This window comes from Balaenoptera borealis (assembly GCF_965194805.1).
Source record: "Balaenoptera borealis genome assembly, chromosome: 1".
Taxonomy (NCBI): Eukaryota; Metazoa; Chordata; class Mammalia; order Artiodactyla; family Balaenopteridae; genus Balaenoptera; species Balaenoptera borealis.
In genome coordinates this window covers 161,170,012-161,189,752 of record NC_138860.1, presented here as the reverse complement: position 1 = coordinate 161,189,752, position 19,741 = coordinate 161,170,012, and the positions used below count along the sequence as shown (strand labels likewise).

The 19,741-nt window shown below is 43.2% G+C and overlaps 1 protein-coding gene across 3 annotated transcripts in view; it reads left to right on the top strand.

The window, feature by feature from the left end:
* The first annotated feature begins 11,878 nt into the window (after window positions 1–11,878).
* The window catches only part of NFYC (nuclear transcription factor Y subunit gamma), a 62,505-nt gene continuing 54,642 nt past the window's right edge, over window positions 11,879–19,741 (top strand). For 2 of the 3 annotated variants that reach the window (XM_082388843.1, XM_082388846.1), the window contains exon 1: window positions 11,921–12,117. The gene's annotated coding sequence lies outside the window, so the exon portion shown is untranslated. Of the gene's footprint in view, window positions 12,118–19,741 lie in introns of all 3 variants that reach the window. The other variant, XM_082388845.1, reaches the window with a different exon arrangement.

Genomic DNA, 19,741 nt, shown 5'->3' with positions numbered 1-19,741 from the left:
GGAGGGAGGAGGAGGGAGGAGCAGTGCAGTGCAGAGACGGGGAGGGTGTGGGCAGAGGGAGCATGAACAGAGCAGCGAGTCCTAGAGCTGCCTCATTCCTGCTGGTGTGTCAGTGTCAGTCCTTACGAGAAACTCCTTTACATGTGAGTTGGAGGAGTTGGTTTCTGTTCCTTGCAGCCCGATGAGCCCGACTACTTGTTACCTTGGCAAGTCTTTGCTCCTCACTGGGCCTCGGTTGGACTAGACCATCTCTAAGGTCCTCCCCAGATCAATGTTCTCTTTGAACACGACATAGGATGGTTTTTAGACTGTGGGCAACTGAGTTCAGTATTAGTTACAGCATGCCCATGACATCCTGGGTCCCCAGATAGCTTGGTGGCTGGTTAACGAGCCTGGAGGAGGATCCAGCACACACCGGCTTTGAACCTCAACCTCCCTCTTCCATTGCATTCTTTGTTGGATCACAGAGGAACTGAGAAACCAGGCCTGGTGTTTCTCCAGCATCTTTTGGCTGTTGAATGCCCTACCTGCCCCCTGAACACTTTCCTGGACCCATGTCAGCATTTCAGAGGATTCCAGTGCCAGGTCTGCTCCAAAGAAAGTGCCACTCCAGGAAGAATTTGAACAAAGAAAGTTTCCTTTTTTGGTGTTAAGATTTCTTGCCTTCCAGCTGTTTGGCTCTCAGCCTGTGCCCTGCCTTCATCCCTCTAAGCTAACAACTATGTTGATAATAACACTTTCTTGCTTTTGTATGAGGCTTTGTACTTTTCAGGACATAGTCATGCTTGCTGTCTTATTTGATACTCACAGAAACCCAGGGAGGATGGGCAAGAAGGAGGGGTAGATGGTAACACCTACCATTTTTCCCATCCCATCCATCCCCTTAAAACGATTTATTTTAAAAGAATTTAGAAAAATTATCCCTCTGCTCTTTTTCAAACAGATGGAAATGTTGAGATTGAGCTTGATTAAGTGATCTGCCCAAGATCACAGAGCAAGTTAATGGCTGACTGGATCTAGGTTTCCAATCATGGATCATACTTAGGTGGGACTGACTTAATACCATCGTGCAAGACGCTACTGGCCGTGGCAAGGGGCCTCTGAGAGAAGTGGTGTTTTTGGCATGGCTGCCCCTTTGAGGCCTCCAGGAGTTATCCACAGTCTTACCTCTCCAGGCCCTCAAGAGACTTGACTACCCCCCAGTGGCCTGGGTAGCAACAGGAGCTCACAGAAGTGAGCCAGGTTAGACATAAGGATTCAGTAACAGTTCCTCTGGTATCAGCCAGGTATCAGTCGTTAAAAGAGTCAGTTTTCTTGTTTTGACTGCAGAGCACTTGGGGGGAGGTAAGACAGGAAACGTTGAGAACCACAGGTCTATCCCTCCATCAGCTCCTCTGAAAAAGAGGATGCAGAGGTCATAGTCCCTGCCCCTCCTCCCTCCCTAAACTCTACTCTGCAGCAAGGGCACCCTATCCCGGCTTGTCCATTTTGGGCCCCCTTGCCAACTGTGCTCCTTGCTGTATTCCCACCCCATCATTCCACAGCCCATCCCTTTCAGTCACAACGTGGAGTCAAGTTATCTTGGGAGGCAGGCAGTTAAGTTCTCCATCACACAGTTCTAATAGTTAGGGAAAGATGAGGAAGCAAAAGGAGTAGGAGGCTTTCTCTGTGCTTTCTCCAGGGTCTCCCTTGCTCCTGTCCCAATGCTCCAGCAGAGAGCTTAATGTTCTGCTCTGTGGCATCACCCAGCTCAACACCTGCAAACAGCACACCTGGGAAATTAATCATGGCAGTCAGCTAATGGCCAGGGCAGTACCATGTCAGTCAGGGTGAAGACAAGAAAACAGAAAACGTGCTTGGAATTTCAAACAGAGGTAATTTATTTCAGAGAACTGGTTGGCTTGAGGAAGCAAAAGGGTAAGGTGAGGAAGACTAGAGATTAGTAGTTGCAGGAAGCTTCTACCACCCCTAGACCTGGAGGATCAAATGGAAGGGTGTTTACTAGATCCAGAAGGGCACTTGCTGCTGATGCTACTGGACTATTGCTTTTGAAATGATGCTGCTGGCAGAACTGCCAGAGGTAACTGGAGCCTAGAGCTATCCCTCCAGTACCACTGACACTTTTGGAAACACTGAAGGTCTCTGAGCCCATAACCACCAGCTGCTGCCAGAGTCTCTAGCGGATGCAGAGAGAAAATGGCTTTGCCTCTCCTCCAGCCATCCCATCTCCAGCCAAACAATTTCCCACCTGTACTTCCCATTGGCTGAATTTGACAGGAAGCCAGCTAGCAAGGGGAGTCTGGGAAGTGTACTTTTCAGGGCCTTTCAGGGCCTGGCACTCTTCAGTACAAAGCAGAGCATGGAAAGGCTAGATTAGAGCTCAGAGCAAATAGGCAAATGACCAGCACAAATGTTATTGAAACTTACAACTAATTTTGGCACCTCAAAGGCCACGTGTATTGGACATTAGTTGATTACCTCATTTCTCCATTTCCCCCTTTGCAACAGCCCCTGATTTCCTTTCTAGGATCCATGTGTTTCCAGGAAGCTGACTCCATCAGGGAAGAGGAGGGGTGAGCTGGTCAATCTCACTGGCCAGAATGATTGGTTCAGGGTGGTGGTATGAACTCAGCCTGTCCAATCATAGTGAATCTCAGGATTTTCTTCTCAGGAGGAAAGAGTAGCCCAAAGACTAGGAGACTAATGTTTAGGCACATATGGAATGAACATGCTGTAGCCACTGCTTAGGAAGCTCTGGCATACTTCATCAGGCTCATGTCCCTTAGGGTGCCTACTATTGGTCACAAAGCAAGACCCATTTACAAACATCATAGAAGAGAAAGAAAGTTCTAGGAATCAGCCACTCTCCTCATGGTCTCATCCTGGAACAGTGGCTTTAAAATATGTTTTACTGTACCCTCAATAAGAAATAAACTTTGCAGTATACATGTAGCTGGATATATAACTGAAACAGAAGTTTCACAGTAGTTTTCACAGTATTTACCCTTGCTATGTGTAATTAGTTCAAATTTTCAATTCTATTCCATTTTTTAAAATAAAGCTGGTTGCAAACTTCTAAGTGATTTCATGGTCTACTAATAAGCTAGGACCTGCAATTTGAAAAACACTGTCCTAGACCATGCCATCATCAATTGCTGCAAAATTTAACTTTTGATTTTAAGCTTCTTAACCTTTATGAACTTTCCTGCTTCTGTATCCATATTCTCTGTCTTCCTTTGCTCTGAAGAAAAGTCTCAGGGTCCCAGCTCCTATCAGAGGTCAAGCTCTACCCAATCTGTGCCAAGGACCCCAAAAACTTACCTCTGCAGATCTTTTCTCTCTTTTGCATTGTCAATTTCTGCCTGTCTACTGGAATACCTAGTTTACAAAATTGCTCTAGAGTTTTCCTTCTTAAAACTAAAACAAACCAACAAATAAAAAGCTTCCCTTGACCCCATTTCAACTCCTATTTCTTAAGTCGAAGGAGAGTATATATGGTTGAATGGGACAGGAAACAGAAGGGTGGCCTAGAGATGAACTCAGTAGAAGGGGTGTCAAGAAGGCAAAAAGTGGGCATTCAAGGGAGAAGAAGGCATCATGATTTGTGTAAATGTATAGAAATCAGAAGTGAATTTCGACCCCAGAACTGCCTTCCTTAAACTCCTCTTTTGGCAATCCTCTTGCCTCCCAAATCTTTGCTGCTGGAGCCTAGACTCTGGAATCATGGAAGCTCAGGTTCAACTCCAGCCCTGAGGTTTCTGAACTGGTTAACTTTGGATAAATTACATCTCTTCTTTAAGTTTCCTCATCTGTAAAATCAGTCTAATAAAATCTATCTCGTTGAGTGGGCTAAGGATTAAATGAGATCAACATAGGTTAGCTCTTATTATTATCAAGGCTTTCCCCAATCATTATGCAAAAGCTTTCTCCCCCACTAATAATCATTACCCTTGTGACCACTCATTGAGCAATCCCTCTGTGCCAGGCAATATGCTGGGGACCTTGCAAACAGGGTTTCCAAGCCAAGAAGGATACCCTGGCACCTTCTCACTGCAGAGTTTTCTCCTTTTGATAACTTAACATTTTTAGAGTGTCTACCATGCACCAGGGAGTGGACTGGCTTACTTGCATTCATTCATTCTACAGATGTTAATTTAACACCTACTATGGTGTCTGGAACTTACTAGATGATGGGGATACCAAGAAGAACATGGCCCTGAACCCTGAAGGGCTCACAATCTAGTCACACAGTAAGTGCTATGTAATGAGGGTATTTTATGAGGTGTTCTTTTCTTCTAGCTTCCTGGTCTAGGCAACCCCATCTTTGGCTCCAGACCCCATGGCTGACTGTTTATGACTCTGTTTTTCTGGCTTGACCTTGGAGCCCTACCTTCAGGACATGCCTTTGGGTTTTTAGCTCCCCATGTGGCCATCAGGATTAAGAGAAAATTTTTGTGTTCCCTGTCTCTCCGTGCCTGGGATCCCCCTCCAGAGGAAAGATACTTAACAGATGTCCAAAAGACAGGTAAATTGCTGGTCTGGCTCTTACCCCAACACACTGAACACTTCTCTGTCTTAATTCACTCAGTATCCTAATTGCTAAATCCAACTGACTTTTTGTCCCTTTGCAGAATCTTTTGCCCCTTTCTCTCTTTTTGGTATCCTATGTTGTTTACTGTTCTTTACATCTTTTAACTCTACAGCTCAAAGGGGTCAAGTAATCTGTTCAATTTATAAGAAGCAGAGTTGAGACTTGAACCTAGGTCGGGCTGACTCCAAAGCAGACGCAATAGCCAATATTCCATGCTGTCTTCCCAAGCAGATCAACAGTGTGGTCTGTACTGTCTGATATGTAGTCATTAACTACGTACAGTTATTCAATTTATTTTTTTTTAAACATCTTTATTGGAGTATAATTGCTTTACAATGGTGCGCCAGTTTCTGCTTCATAACAAAGTGAATCAGTCATACATATACATACGTTCCCACATCTCCTCCCTCCTGCATCTCCCCCCCTCCCACCCTCTCCATCCCACCCCTCCAGGCGGTCACAAAGAACCGAGCTGATCTCCCTGTGCTATGCGGCTGCTTCCCACTAGCTAGCTATTTTACATTTGGTAGTGTATATATGTCCATGCCACTCTCTCACCCTGTCACATCTTACCCCTCCCCCTCCCCATATCCTCAAGTCCATTCTCTAGTAGGTCTGTGTCTTTATTCCCGTCTTGCCACTAGGTTCTTCATAACCTTTTTTTTTTCTTTTTTTTCCCTTAGATTCCATATATATGTGTTAGCATACTGTATTTGTTTTTCTCTTTCTGACTTACTTCACTCTGTATGTCAGACTCTAACTCCATCCACCTCACTACAAATACCTCCATTTCATTTCTTTTTATGGCTGAGTAATATTCCATTGTATATATGTGCCACATCTTCTTTATCCATTCATCCGATGATGGACACTTAGGTTGCTTCCATGTACTGGCTATTGTAAATAGAGCTGCAATGAATATTATGGTACATGACTCTTTTTGAATTATGGTTTTCTCAGGGTATATGCCCAGTAGTGGGACTGCTGGGTAAAATGAGGAAAAAAATTCAGTTGCTCAGTTGTATTAGCTGTCTTCAAGTGCTAAATAACCACATGTGGCTGATGATTACTATATTTAACAGCACAGATATAAAACATCTCCATTATTGTAGGAAGTTCTATTGGATAGTGTTGGTTTAGATAAAGTGTAGGATAGCATTGGGTTAGATAGTGTTCTGTCCTCAGACCCCTTCTCTTTCCCCCCTTATTTATTCTCAGAGAGTGGGCAGCCATTGGTTGGTCTGCCCAACTCTCTGCTCCCACTTTTCTATCCCTACGCGCTACCACACCTTCATTCACAGGCTTACAGTAGCTACAGCCATGTGTATACATGATCCTGTACTTCATAATGATGTTGATTGGTTCAGGGGCAAACTTCTGGCTAAAGTTAGTCCAAGGAACAGCTCTCTCTCCCAGGAATTTGAAATTGAGCCCAAAAATCTAGTCACCTGACTGATCTCTTTAATGTAGGTGACCTGGGATCTAGGGATAACCACATTTTCTTTGATTTGGATTGGGAAAACTGGTCTTTAGGGAACTAAAGAAATGACAAAAACAGTTACACACATTGGAGAGAGTTGGATCTCAGAGCCCAAAGGATGTCTGGGCACTGTGTCCTTCTCTTTCTCTGAGCTCTGCCTTCCTCTGTGATGCCTTCATGCTCAGGCAGGCTCTGTCCATAAAGCAGAAATGATAGCCACCCACAGATCTTTATGGCTCAAGACCTACAGAAGAAAAGTCCTGTCTCTCCTATATTTCACACCTTTAGGAAGGCCTTGCTTAGCTTAGTTTGGGTCATGTGCCCACCTGTTCAGAAACTGTGATCTGTCTAAGCAAGGGTTCCTAGAAAACAAAACCTGAAGAAGGGGTTAAGTGCTAAAGCTTTATATGGGATGCACAATCCTAGGGCAGTGAGGATAAAGGGATAGGGAAAGCAGGAAAAGACGGCAAGCAATACAAGGAAATGTTTGCTGCTATTTCTTTACGATGAGCTGTGAATAGACACATCTAGTCTCCGGACAGGTCTACCCACTTGGCCATGCAGAATGCCTATAGATGGGTTGTATAGAGAAACTATACCTTGAAAGAGTCCATCAGAGGAAGAAAGGGAGAGTGGATTGTTCCCCCATTAATCATAGTTGGCCCCATGGGCAGTTAAATCTCCTGTACTTCTAGGTTGCTTCATTGACCCCTTCAGCAGCTGCTTAGGAAGCCAGATCTCATGCTCTGTGAGGTGGTGTGTCCTCAGGGTCTGGAAATTGCAGGAGAAGCCAGAGAATCCATGTTTGCAACTAGTTGGCCTCAGGAAGTGGAACTGTGAGGCCTCACTCAGAGTTGGTCAGCCACGTCTGTGGTTGAGGTGGACCAAGCAGCTGATGGTCTGGGAGCCAAATGATGCAGAGAGATTCTGAGGAGGCACTGGGCCAAGATGTGGGGATCATTATGATTGGTCGGACTGGGTCATAGGCTTACCCCTATGGCTGATGGGGTGTAGAGGAGATACTACGATCTCATCCTCCCTCCCCTCATGTCAGTTCAGATCCTCAGAAAACAGACACCTAGACAGGGTTAAATGCAAGACATTTATCATGGAAAGCACCTGTGAGGGAAAATGGGGGCAAGACCTAAAAGAGACCGGGAGAGGACCATCTGACAGTGAGACAGGTCTGACCCTAAGTGAAGAAGAAAGAAGGCAGGAGTTCCAGGTGGAAGCACCTTAGACTGCCGTGCAGCTCCAAGGAAAGGTTGTGAGGTCACTGAGGAGTCCTTGAGCCAAAACTGTCCATCAGAAGAGTGTCACTTACCCCAGGAAGAAGCCTGTCCAAAAATCCCTGCTGTGCTCAGTCATCGGCCAGGAGTAGCTTGTGGGAAGTGAGGCCTGGGGGTGAAGGGCAATGGATTTCAGAGCTCAGCAGCTGGGCTGCAAGTAGAGTGCCATTACCATTGGAAAGGGCAAGGGTGTTGAGCAGGCAAGACAACAAGTGTCCATCCTAGAGCTTACAATGTCCCATTCGCCATGCTCTGGAGAAATCCAGAAGTCTGCATCTGGAGACTACCATCCTCCCATGTGGGAAACCTGGGGGTCATAGTACACACCTTCATTTCTCTTGATCTTCACCCCTACAGCAGCTGATCAACAGTCCAGTCCTTCCAATCCTACGTTGGCAATATCACCGCTGCATTTGTATCTTCTTCCCTCCATTCTCACTGCTACATATGTGCTCAGGCTCTTGTTACATCTTGTCTGATATGTTGTGGAAGTCTCTAACTGGTCATTCTGCAACCCTATTCCATCCTGTTATCTCTGCCAGATAGTCTTTAAACACAGTTTTGACCATGTCACTCCCCTCTGTAAAAACTTCTATCACTGGGAATGTAAAACGGTACAGCTGCTGTGGAAAACAGTACAGTGGCTCCTCAAAAAATTACACATAGAATTCCCATATGATCCAGCAATTTCACTTTGGGGTATGTATCCCAAAGAATTGAAAGCAGGAACTCAAACAGATATTTGTACACCAATGTTCATAGCAGCATTATTCACAATAGTCAAAAGATGGAAACAACCCAAATGTCCATTGATGGATGAATGTATAAGCAAAATGTGCTATGTACGCACAATGGAATAATATATTCAGCCATAAATACAAATGAAAGTTTGGTACGTGCTATGACATGGATGAACCTTGAACACATTATGTTAAGTGAAATATGCCAGATACAAAAGGACAAATATTGTATAATTCCACTTATATGATACACTTAGAATAGTCAAATTCAAAGGGAGAAAGTAGAACAGTGGTTCCTAGGAACTGGCGGAGGGGAGGATGGGGAGTTATTGTTTAATGGGCACAGAGTTTCAGTATGGGATGATGAAAATATTCTAGAGACAAATAGTGGTGATGGTTGCACAACGATGTGAAAGTACTTAGATTCTATGAACTGTACTCTTAAAAGTGATTAAAATGGTAAAACAAAATAAAAACAAAAAAAACTTCCACCACTAACTCTCCTTAGCAGAAAATAAAACCCAAGAGCCTTAATCTGACCACAATGTATTTTTCCAGATGATTCTTCTTCCTTATCCTCTTATTCTATATTTCCTCCATCAATCCCCTGCTTCCTATATTTGCTCTAGTGGCCACCTACACATGGCATGCTCTTCCCCTAATTCTACTCATTTTTTAAATGTCACATCCTCACAAATCTTTCCTGAACTCTTCCCACTATTTCATACTAAATGGAAGAAATCTCTCCCTTTTTGAACTCCCACAGCACGTGAATTATATCTTTCTTTAGCACTTACCGCTCTTCTTTGAGATCAAAGAAGGCACACAATGAGATAGAGGGGTGTAGCTTAAGGTACTCCAGCTGGTTGTCTAGACAGGTCCCTCTACAGTTCTAAAACTTTAAGGAATTTACCATCATCCCAGAACTGGTCCTCAGCCTTGCAAACTCAGAAGCCTGATTTTAATAGTAAGCACAGAATGGAACCATCTCCCAGGGGGGCTCTTGTATTCTCTAAGTTCACAAAAACTGATAGCTACATAAACCAGAATCCAATTGATTAATTTACAATGAAAAATGCAATTATCAAAAGAACTTGGATCCTCTAGGTGACAGATCGCTAAATTCTGTCCCTGCAGGCAATACATTTGCTGGGTGAGCATAGAATCACGCCAGGAAAGCACATTGATCTTAAGAAGCATTTCTTAGCTGAGGCAGCCTGAGATATTCTCACCCACTATAGGGATGACATGGACAAGGAAATGTTAATGCCCAGGTCGGCCTGACTGAGACAGGGCTCAGAGGGACAATGCTAATGCTTGCCTCTGTGACTGCATTGTTTTGAGTTGTCATGGCTGATTAAGCCCTTTGGTTCACAGACTCTCTCTCCAAATAGGACACAGAATGTTTGGTTGACAAGATTGATTAGGCTTCTGTTTATTAAATTACAATCACATCTGCCTTGAGATTCCTTTCATATGAACTGGATCAGAGTCTGGTTTATTTTTTGATCATGCTTGTAGTTAAGCTCTTGGCTTACCCCTACAGATAGCTAATTTCAGAACTGTATTTGCTAGTTCAGGCCAGCTAAGTTATGTTGCAGTAACAAACAACTAAAACAATCTCGGTGGCTTATAGCAAAGGTTTATTTCTTACTCACATTACATGTCTTGTGCGTTAGCTGTGGCTCTGCACATCTTCATTCTGGGACCAAAGCTAGAAAAGCAGCTCTATTTGCAACATGATCCTCTCAGGGCTGAGGAAAAATATGGTGGAATCATGAGATGGCCCATACATTTCTGCTCAGAACTGGATCAAGCTATTTCTACTCACATTTCACTGACCAAAACAAAGCCTAGCTTGATGGCATTAGGGTGAGTAGTATAACCTCCTAGGGACAGGCCAGATGGGGAGGGTTTTAGAAAAGGAAGGGCAGAGAATATTGATAACCACAGTCTACAGCAAGGACTAATATTCAGCCTGTATGTACTAGTGTGACTGTTGCCAGTTATAATACCGACTATTAAAATACTGAAATACTTTGGTACTAGCTGGTAAATAGTTGCTGTTTCAACTCTCCTGACAACTCCCCTCCCCTGGGACCTATTTAAAAACTAGCAACTGAAGGGTTAACACCTAGCACAGAGGGGTATCTCTTGGACCCTTCCTGGAATTCACATCTGGTAGATCAGTGCTTGAGCAGTACCAGTTGTTAAATATGCTTACTATCACCATTAGCTAATTTCTTCTACTATGTAAATTTTTATTAGTTTAATTCTGAGGGCAACCTGATTTCCACGCTCCCGGAGGGAAACTGACTGCAGCCCCTATATACTGTCAATACTTAATTATAATAATGATAACTAATAATACTAATTTGTGCTGCTTCCTGCACATTTTTCTTCCCTTTCACAAGCACAGTATATGCAATAATTGCTCAATAAATATTTGTAGAAAGACTTACCTAGCTTTTTCCCATTAGCTAAGCTTATCTATCTCAACATACTATTTCTTGAGTCTGTTTTTAATTTTTTACGCCATTTCTCAGGTCTGAAAAATCATTATCACTAACTTCTTTATAACACTTTTGCAATTTACAAAGCCCTCTCCCTTATGCGATTTCATTCAATCTCCCCAACACTCCCAGGAGGTAGGAATTAGATCATTTTACAGATGAAGAAATCGAGACTCAGTGAAGTCAGGTGTCTTATAACTAGTTAGGTTTTGTTCATTCATTCATCAAATATTCATTGAATGCCTGAAGTGAGATTTATTAAAGTTGGAGTTGAAAACAATTTTCCTGAGTTCAAGTCAAGGGTTTATTCTACTATTCTCAACTACTTTATCACCAGAGTCATAAACTCAAAGGAAGGAAATAATAATAGTGTATTGATTTTATTGTTGAGGACCCCTGCAACACAAGTCTCAGAAAGGCTGTAAGGTCATTTGTAAAATTCAAGGTAACCACCAGCAGGAGCAGTCTCACTTCTCTTTGTGCCTGCAACCTAATGCAAACTGTCTCACTGTAGATAATTCTACTCAATACATATTTGATGTATTTATCTACAGGTTTGGGGGCTATTTAAACTGAGTTTCAACACTTACTAGCTGCAGAGCCTTGATCAATTTAACCTTTTTTGCGCTTCAGTTTTATCACCAGTGAAATAAAAATAATGCTGATGCCTTCGACCAAGTAGTTGTGGAGATTAAAGCAGTAAAGTTATGAAAAAGATATAATGTTCATTGCAGTTTAGTTTCCAATTGTTTTTGAAGAAGTTTTAAACTCTGCATTCAAGTGAGAAAAGCAATGTCCATGTCGACGTAAGGTTACAAGTGACCACTATTGGGAAGTGCTGCTCTTTATTTTGGAGTATATCATTTTACAGTTTTGGTGTTATAGCCCTTCTTTTACGGTACTAGTAGCTATCATTAAAGGCGCACTTAATTTGGCATTCCCATGTCGCCCTCCAGCCCCCAGCTTTGCTTCCGCCCAAATTAAAATAAAAAACTCACAAAAACTTTATTCCCCTAAAATTCAAAAGCGTGCGCACCACAGCAGAGGTCCACAAAGGTAGAACGCTCTACGCAGATCACTACTAAACGCCTCCGGATCCCCCAAAGGGGGCGGGGTCAGAAGGTTCTCGCCTCTCATTCCGCCTCACCAAGTCATCCCCCCCTTCTCAATTCTCGCGAGACTTCAAGCAACTAAGCTTCTGCGCATTAAAGACACTGGGAGTCGAAGCGCCAAGGGAGGGGAAGGGGGAGGGGGAGGGGAGGGGGAGGGGGAGGGGAGGGGGAGGGGGGAAACGGTGCAAACGGCGTGGCCGCCATCTTGTTTGTACCCCCGCTTCGCGCGCGCTCCGTTCTCCGTGACGCACGCTTCCCCCTCCCCTCCGCCGTGCCCAGGTCTCTGCATTGCCCGACTCCGCAGGAGCGCGGGGGCGGCTTCTGCTCTTCCTTGGACTTCTAAGCAGAGGCGTGTGAGTGTGCGGGAGCATCCGCGGGAGGAAGGGGGAGAGGTGAGTAGCGGTGGCGGGGGGAGGGGCGGCGCTTCCCGCCTTCGGCGGAGACCTCACTTCCCTCGCGCGGCTGCTGCTGTAGTTCGGTGCGGCCTGCCCGCCGCCATGTTGTGTTCTCGCCGTGCCCGCCGCTGTCGCCGCCGCTGCGCTCTTGGGGTCCGTACGCCTTGTCGGCCCGGCCCGCGGGCTTTCTCCCATTGGCGGAAGGCGACGGCGGGGGGGCTCGCTCGTGATTGGTCGGTGGCGGGGAGGCCGAGGACCTGGCACGTTATTGGTCGCGCTGGCTCTGGCCTAGGGGGTGATGAAGGAGTCGGAGGCTGTAGGGATGCGCGCGTCTGGGGCTCTCTGGCTGCAGGGTGATGACCCCCTACGGCGCAGGCGTGGGGTGGAGGTTGGGGGCGAGCCTAGAGGCCTTAAGGGGGAAGAGTGGGAGATGGTCTGGCCAGTACTTCGCGGGTAGCCTGTGCATGGCCGGGAGTGGGAGGCACTCCAGATTCCAGAGGTACCCTCCATGGAACGTGCATGGCCCGGGATAGGGCCGTGCAAGCGCCAAGGGTGCCAGGTTTGGAAACACTGAAACCCGAGTTACAGGTTGAGAGGATCTTCGAGATCCAGGGGTGCTAGACTTGGAGTGTAACACAGGGAATGACCCTGATGTCCACGGGTGCCAGGTCTGAGGGCATGGTATAGGAGGAGAGGGCATCAGGGCCCTAGAGACATACCCGACGAACAATAGGATCAGATCAGGAATTTTGCTAGGGAGTCCCAGTTTTGAAACACTGAGGTTTTGGTGGAGCCCTGGAGTCCGTAGTTACCAGACCTGGGCAGTGGTGTGAGGAGCAAGTAAACAGACCCAGACCGAGAGAGGGTTTCTACTGGATGGGTGTGCATGGTCTTAATAACTGAATGCCGAGCCTAGGAGGCACAGCATTAAGTAGTGACAGATCTATAGGAGTGAAAAAGTAGAAGCATTTTTGGAATTTTACGATTTGGGGATTATATTAAGAGAGTAGTTATAGATTATCGGGTCTCAGCACCATGCTGCTAGTTTTGAGATGTTCTACATGAAGTTTTACTGTTCTAGGAAAGATACAGTTCAGGGCTGAGTTTCCAAGTTTCCAAAGCTGCTCTTCTTAGCAAATATCAGATACTTGGCAATTATTTGTTTGAAAGGATATTGTTAGGTTCCTCTTCAGTGGAAGAGCGCTTGACAGAGATCCTGGATCTTGGCTCATTTATTTCTTTTTATATATGACTAAAAAATGCACCCACCTTCATACACACTTTTTTTTTTTTTTTAAATAAGCAGCTGGGAACGAAAATAAGCTCGTGCATAGCTTCTTGCATCTTGTCTTAAGTTAGAGGACTTGTCAACTCTCTGTGGTTCATATTTCAAAAAGCTTTTGTTCTAATTGAGAGTTGTTAGAGTCAGCTTGTTGGGGGTACCTTACTTTTCCATTGAATTGTGGTAACTTGGATTGTTCTACATTTGCTCCTTCCAAGGTTTGGGGATCATGGAAACACATTTGTTAAACCTCTGTGTTTTCCTGATTTGTTTTTCCTTGTCTGTCTTAGGTGGTTCTTTCAGCTTTAGATAGATGTTACACTTCAGTTTTTATACCATTTTCAAGAAACTCCTGTGATTTTCACATTTCTCAGTTTTATGTGAATGCAATTGAATTTTCAAGAGAAAAGGGGAAAGTGGTAGAGGAAGGGAATTGACATTTTGGAGCACATTTAACACATTTCCTGTTAGGTAGGCATTATCATCCCCATGTTGCAGATGAGAAAATTGAAGATCAGAGAGGTTAAGTAGCTTGTCCAGTGTCACTCAGTGGTCGAGCTGGGATTCACATCCAAGTTGCCTGATGTCAAAGCTTGTAGTTTTATCTACTATGTCATGCTATCAACGTAAACCTGTCTTGTCAAACTCCCAGGTAGTTTTATATTTCACAATGGATCATCTTTCTTTGACTTCTGGGTGTTAGGAGTGTATTGAGTGGGGAATTTGAGTAAGAATTTGTATTTATTTGAATAATTACAATAAGAATTTTTGTACTGTTCAAATCACAGAATAGTAACCATATAGATTATAATTTTTTCAACTAGGTATTTAAATTGTATCCCTTGGTTTCTATTGTGAAGGGAGGGATTTACAAAGTAAACTGCTGGAGTTTTTCTGAACCCAGGTAGATAATGGGGAGAATATGTATGGAAAGCTTAAGAATCTGCATCCTTTAAAACCAGGCTTCAGAATGTTGCTGACATAGTCTTTCTATATATGGAAATGATTAATGCCAAGCAGTGAGGAACTACCAAGTGCATAGTGTAAAGAGCTCACTGGGGAGCTTTTTCAAACATCACCAGTTCTTTAGGATGTTTGTCCCCAAATACTGGGACCTATCTAAAAACCTAGTACCTTCTTCAAACTGTGGGGTGATCCTAGGATATGCTTATCCTCAATGATGTGTAAAATTAAAACTGGTTACAACAAAATATTTGCAATTCCAGTTTTGCATGGAAACCTTTAAATAATTCAAGTTTCAAGGGGAGACCAGTGAATTGGAAGTCTTAACTCCTCTGTGTCTTGATATGATTAGGTGAGGGTCTCCTCCCTCATGTTTGTAATTACATTGCAGTGTGGAAGATAGAGTCAAAAGTATGAGGGAGGGCTTCCCTGGTGGCGCAGTGGTTGAGAATCTGCCTGCCAATGCAGGGGACACGGGTTCGAGCCCTGGTCTGGGAAGATCCCACATGCCGCGGAGCAACTGGGCCCGTGAGCCACAATTGCTGAGCCTGTGCGCCTGGAGCCTGTGCTCCGCAACAAGAGAGGCCACGATAGTGAGAGGCCCACGCACCACGATGAAGAGTGGCCCCCACTTGCCGCAACTAGAGAAAGCCCTCGCACAGAAACGAGGACCCAACACAGCCACAAATAAATAAAAATAAATATAAAAATAAATAAATAAATTAATTAATTAAAAAAAAAAAGTATGAGGGAAAACAGGGCTTGCCATACATTTTGTACATTGGTCATCTCAGCTTCATTTGGCTTAGTCATTAAGTTAATCAAATATGAAGACTGTTATGGCATCCATAACTTAGTTTCTTTTTTAGCAAATCTGGTCGAGGTTATAAAAACAAGTGTATACATATAAATATCTTTTTTATTCAGCAAGCATTTCTTGGCGGTAGTTCTTCAGCACCAGTGACATTTTCATTCTACATTAGCCCATGTACATTCTGCATTAACCCAGGGCCAATTGCTGGGCCTTGTTATTGATATAATTTGGAACTGACCACCCTAGAAATCTTGAACTCCCAGGAGGTCTGAGTAGATCTGAGTTTATACTAAAACCTTGTGAACATCAGCTTTGTCTTCTAAGCAGAAATCATACTAATGCTTTGTACTTTACAGACTGTGTCTATGTCATCTTATTTAATCCTTATAACAAATAATTGTTACTTCATTTGCCTATACATTTTCCATTGGGCAAAACTGATTCATGGCACTAGAAAAGATTCAAGGTTCCTTATCTCCACTTACGGAGAAGGCAGAGTGAAATGTGGGGCCATGGTAGGTGTCTTTTTGAGGCAGTTTTGAAATTCCCCTTTCTAACTTCTTAGTTCAGAGGTACTGAGCCACTAAAGATATATGAATAAAATTCAGGAATGTCATAGTTACTGCCTTTTATTGAGTGCTTACATTGAACCAGCAAGGGTATAAATATATATATTATCCTCACACAGTATGAGATAGGTACTATTATCACCCTTATTTTTACATATGAGGAAACTGAGGGGTAATTTGCTCAAGGTCACACAGCCAGTCAGTGGCAGAGCCCAGATTCAAACATAAGTCTGTAACTCTTAATTCTTACACAGTTTGTGAAACCCTTACTCTTAAACAGTGTTTTCTCTTTTTAAAAAAAAATTTTTTTTTAATTAATTTATTTATTTGGCTGCATTGGGTCTTAGTTGCGGCACACGGGATATTCATTGGGGCATGCAGGATCTTTCGTTGCGGTGCGAGGGCTCTCTGGTTGTGGGCTCTAGAGCCTGTGGGCTTAGCTGCCCCGCAGCATGCGGGATCTTAGTTCCCTGACTAGGGGTCTAATCTGCATCCCTAGAAGAAGAAGGCGGATTCTTAACCACTGGACCACCAGGGAAGTCCCTTAAACAGTGTTCTCTTGACACCATAGAATATGATGAGAAAAAGAAAAACTCTTACATCTTAGCTCGGGAAGTGACCTTTGGTTCTTTCAGGCACACCCTTTGTACTGAGGCCCTGAAGAGTGTGATGACCTTGACAAGGTCATCTCTATGTAAGGGCCGAGCCAAGTGTATGCCAAATTACTGGATTCCCAGGCTAGTGCTCATGCCACTGGACAGCATTTCCTGTTGGAAGCATTGACTTGATGGCAGAGGTGACTCTAAGGCACCTTTTTTTTAAAAAAAAATTATTTATTTATTTATTTATTTATGGCTGTGTTGGATCTTCGTTTCTGTGCGAGGGCTTTCTCTAATTGCGGCAAGTGGGAGCCACTCTTCATCGCGGTGCGTGGGCCTCTCACTATCACGGCCTCTCTTGTTGCGGAGCACAGGCTTCAGACGCGCAGGTTCAGCAGTTGTGGCTCACGGGCCTGTGGGATCTTCCCAGACCAGGGCTTGAACCTTTGCCCCTGCACTGGCAGGCAGATTCTCAACCACTGCGCCACCAGGGAAGCCCTAAGGCACCTTTTTTATTTTGACAAGTTTGCCTCATTCACAGGAGGGAGAATAGCAGAGGACATTATTAAGGTCACAAATGACCTCCTTGAGGTTCATTCCAGCCTCAGGCATACAACCTAAGAAGAGCATTCCTTAGCCAGCAAGTTGTTCTTTTCCATTCTATTTCTTGTGCTTACAGCAAACTGATTGTGAGTTATCTGATGTCTCACAGTCTCTCTTTTCATTTTGTTTATTCAGTTTTGCATGCATGTACTGTGACTAGTTAGGAAGGCTACAAGGTCATTTTAGTATTTTCCCACAGAGACTCAAAGCACCTAACATAATATTAGTAGATTAATTGTAGGAGGAAATGGATTTGAAATACTTTGGCCCAAAAGTGCCTTTGGGAGGGGCCAGTGTAGTTGCTGACCTTGGAGTCAGACCTGGGAAAGAATTCTGTCTCTGTAAGGTGTTCACCCTCCGTGGGGGAGCGGGGTGGTCAGACTCTTAACCTGTCTGAGCCTTGGTTTCTTCCTTTGTAAAGTAATGGTTAATAATACCTATCTTATAGAGTACTTACTGAAAAATGAATACAGTAGCATATGGTAGGTGCCTGTCACTGAATGGACCTTAATAAGTGAGAGAACACATCACTTTCTTTTGAGAATAGCATAAAATCTGCCTGACAGCCAATTAGAGCTTCCTTGATGAGGAGGCTTTGTAATCATCTGCTGTGTTATGTACAGTAAGATTTCTACATGGCGGGGGGTGGGGGGTGGGGGGGGTGGGCGGGGAGCCACTTGACATGAAAGAAATAGTCTAATTTAGTTGTGCTGTTGTGGTTTAGGAGCTGATTTCTAGTGGACCGCTGTGAGGTCAGTATTACTTATGAATCCGCAAAGTCGTAGGATCATTTGTTTCAGGGTTAGGTTGTTTCCTGATCCCCTCTGTTAATCCCCAGGTGCTGAGTGGTAGTGATTCTGATGAGAAGAAAAAGTCTTCATGTTTGCCAAAGAGCAATGATTATTGAAATCAGAACAACCAGTTTTATCATTTTGTCCGGGAAGGGACTTGCATTATAGTCATTTGAAATTTTTTCTAGTTATAGAAATAGTCAGTTGAAGTAGGACTGTCAGTTTGATTTGTAGTCACCTGGATAACATTTTCTTTGAAGTAAGCAGAAAGACAACATTGTGGAATGGTTCAGGAAAAAAATCTCCCTGCCTGCAGAAATTTTTGCCAGGTTGCAAAATTTGCTGCATCCTTCCCACACCTCTCCATGTTTTAGCAGTGATGGTACCTGATAGCAATGAGGTAACCTCTTTACTCATTCTCAGCATGGGAGTTGTATTTCCCATTTTGGTTTAAGTTCTTACTTGTCTGCAGATTGCGTTTAAATCTGTTGTACTTTCTTTTATACAGTGAGAGCTTTCTGATGGATAAACTTAAGGTGCAGTTTTTAGAGAGAGGGACTAGTCTAACCTTTGCATTTGAATGTTTCCAGTAGAATAGGTTTAAATTAAAGGTTCAAATCTTCATGTTCAAGGTATATAAGGTGTCCTATTTAAATGAACACCCTTATTTAAAATCAACAGTATATTGTTATAAATCAGGTTCAAGAATTATTCTTAAACGCATTCATGAATATGAGCTAAAATAGTGATCTTGAGCAGTGCTTCAGTAAATGCTTCAGTGACTCATAGGAAATGATATTGGAGCATAGAATATTTTATATCTTATCATTGGCTTAAATTTGTTAGAGTTACTGAAGGTTTTCAAAATCCCCTAATTACTGTTAACCCTGTCCTCAGGAGCTGCAAATTTTCCATTATCTATATGAAGTGAGATTCTTTGCCCAGTGTTAAGAAAACGTATCCCCTCACCAGTGGCATGATCTGTCCATTTAAAAGAGAAAAAAGAAAGTACATGCAATCTGAACATTTTTGTCATTTTTAACTGTCTCAAACACTATTATTGTACCCTGAAGGTAAGTAGCTTAGAATTTGCTCATTATCAAATGACAAAGTTGGGGCCTTTTTAAGAAGCAAAGCACACTCGGTTGGTAGTTATTTGAGAGGCAGAGGATTGCTATTTATGGTGATATTTAATGTCATTTTCATTAAAAAGGGAAATGCCATAATGTGTGTAAAACTCCAACCATTTTTGAAGAATAAACTGACCATTCTGACCAGAATAGACTTGCCTGTGGTCTTCCTTTCATTTCACTAAAATTTGTAAGTGGCTTAGAGCAGCATTTCCCAAGCTGTTCCATTGAACATTAGTTCTTATACAATGCTAATAAGTGTCCTCTGGGGATGAAAAGAGGATCCTTGACAAAGTAATGGGCAACGTGAAATGCATTTCTTTTCTGCAGAGTTAGTATTGAGAACGTTTGTGCTCATATCCCTTAACAACCCTTCAAGAGAAAGGATACATTATGCATTGTTTCTCGAACTTATTTGGCCATGGAACCCTGTTTGTGAGAACACCTAATAAGCATTTCATGTTATGACTGGTGTAGAGTGGAGCCCAGTTGAGCAATTCTGGTGTAGAGAGTTTATGAATAAAAAAATGAATCCTTTTGTATAGAATTCATAGTTTGGCCAATAGTGGGAAGGGACTTTTCTGGGAACATGTAAGATATGTTTCCAAACTAACATAGACTCTTAGGGATGAATGTGATTTCAAAGGCCATCTAGTCCCATTGCAAATAACAGTAATAATAGTAGCAGCCTCCATCTTTTGGAGCATTTGCTGTTCATCAGTCACTGTGTTGTCCTTCTACATGCATTATTAACCACTGGACTCTCTAGAGTAGTTTACCATCCATTGGTCTTCATTTGTGCTTTGGAGAATATAATTTATTTTTAAAAAACAAATAATTCAGAATTTATAATCCACTTATGGTCTCATA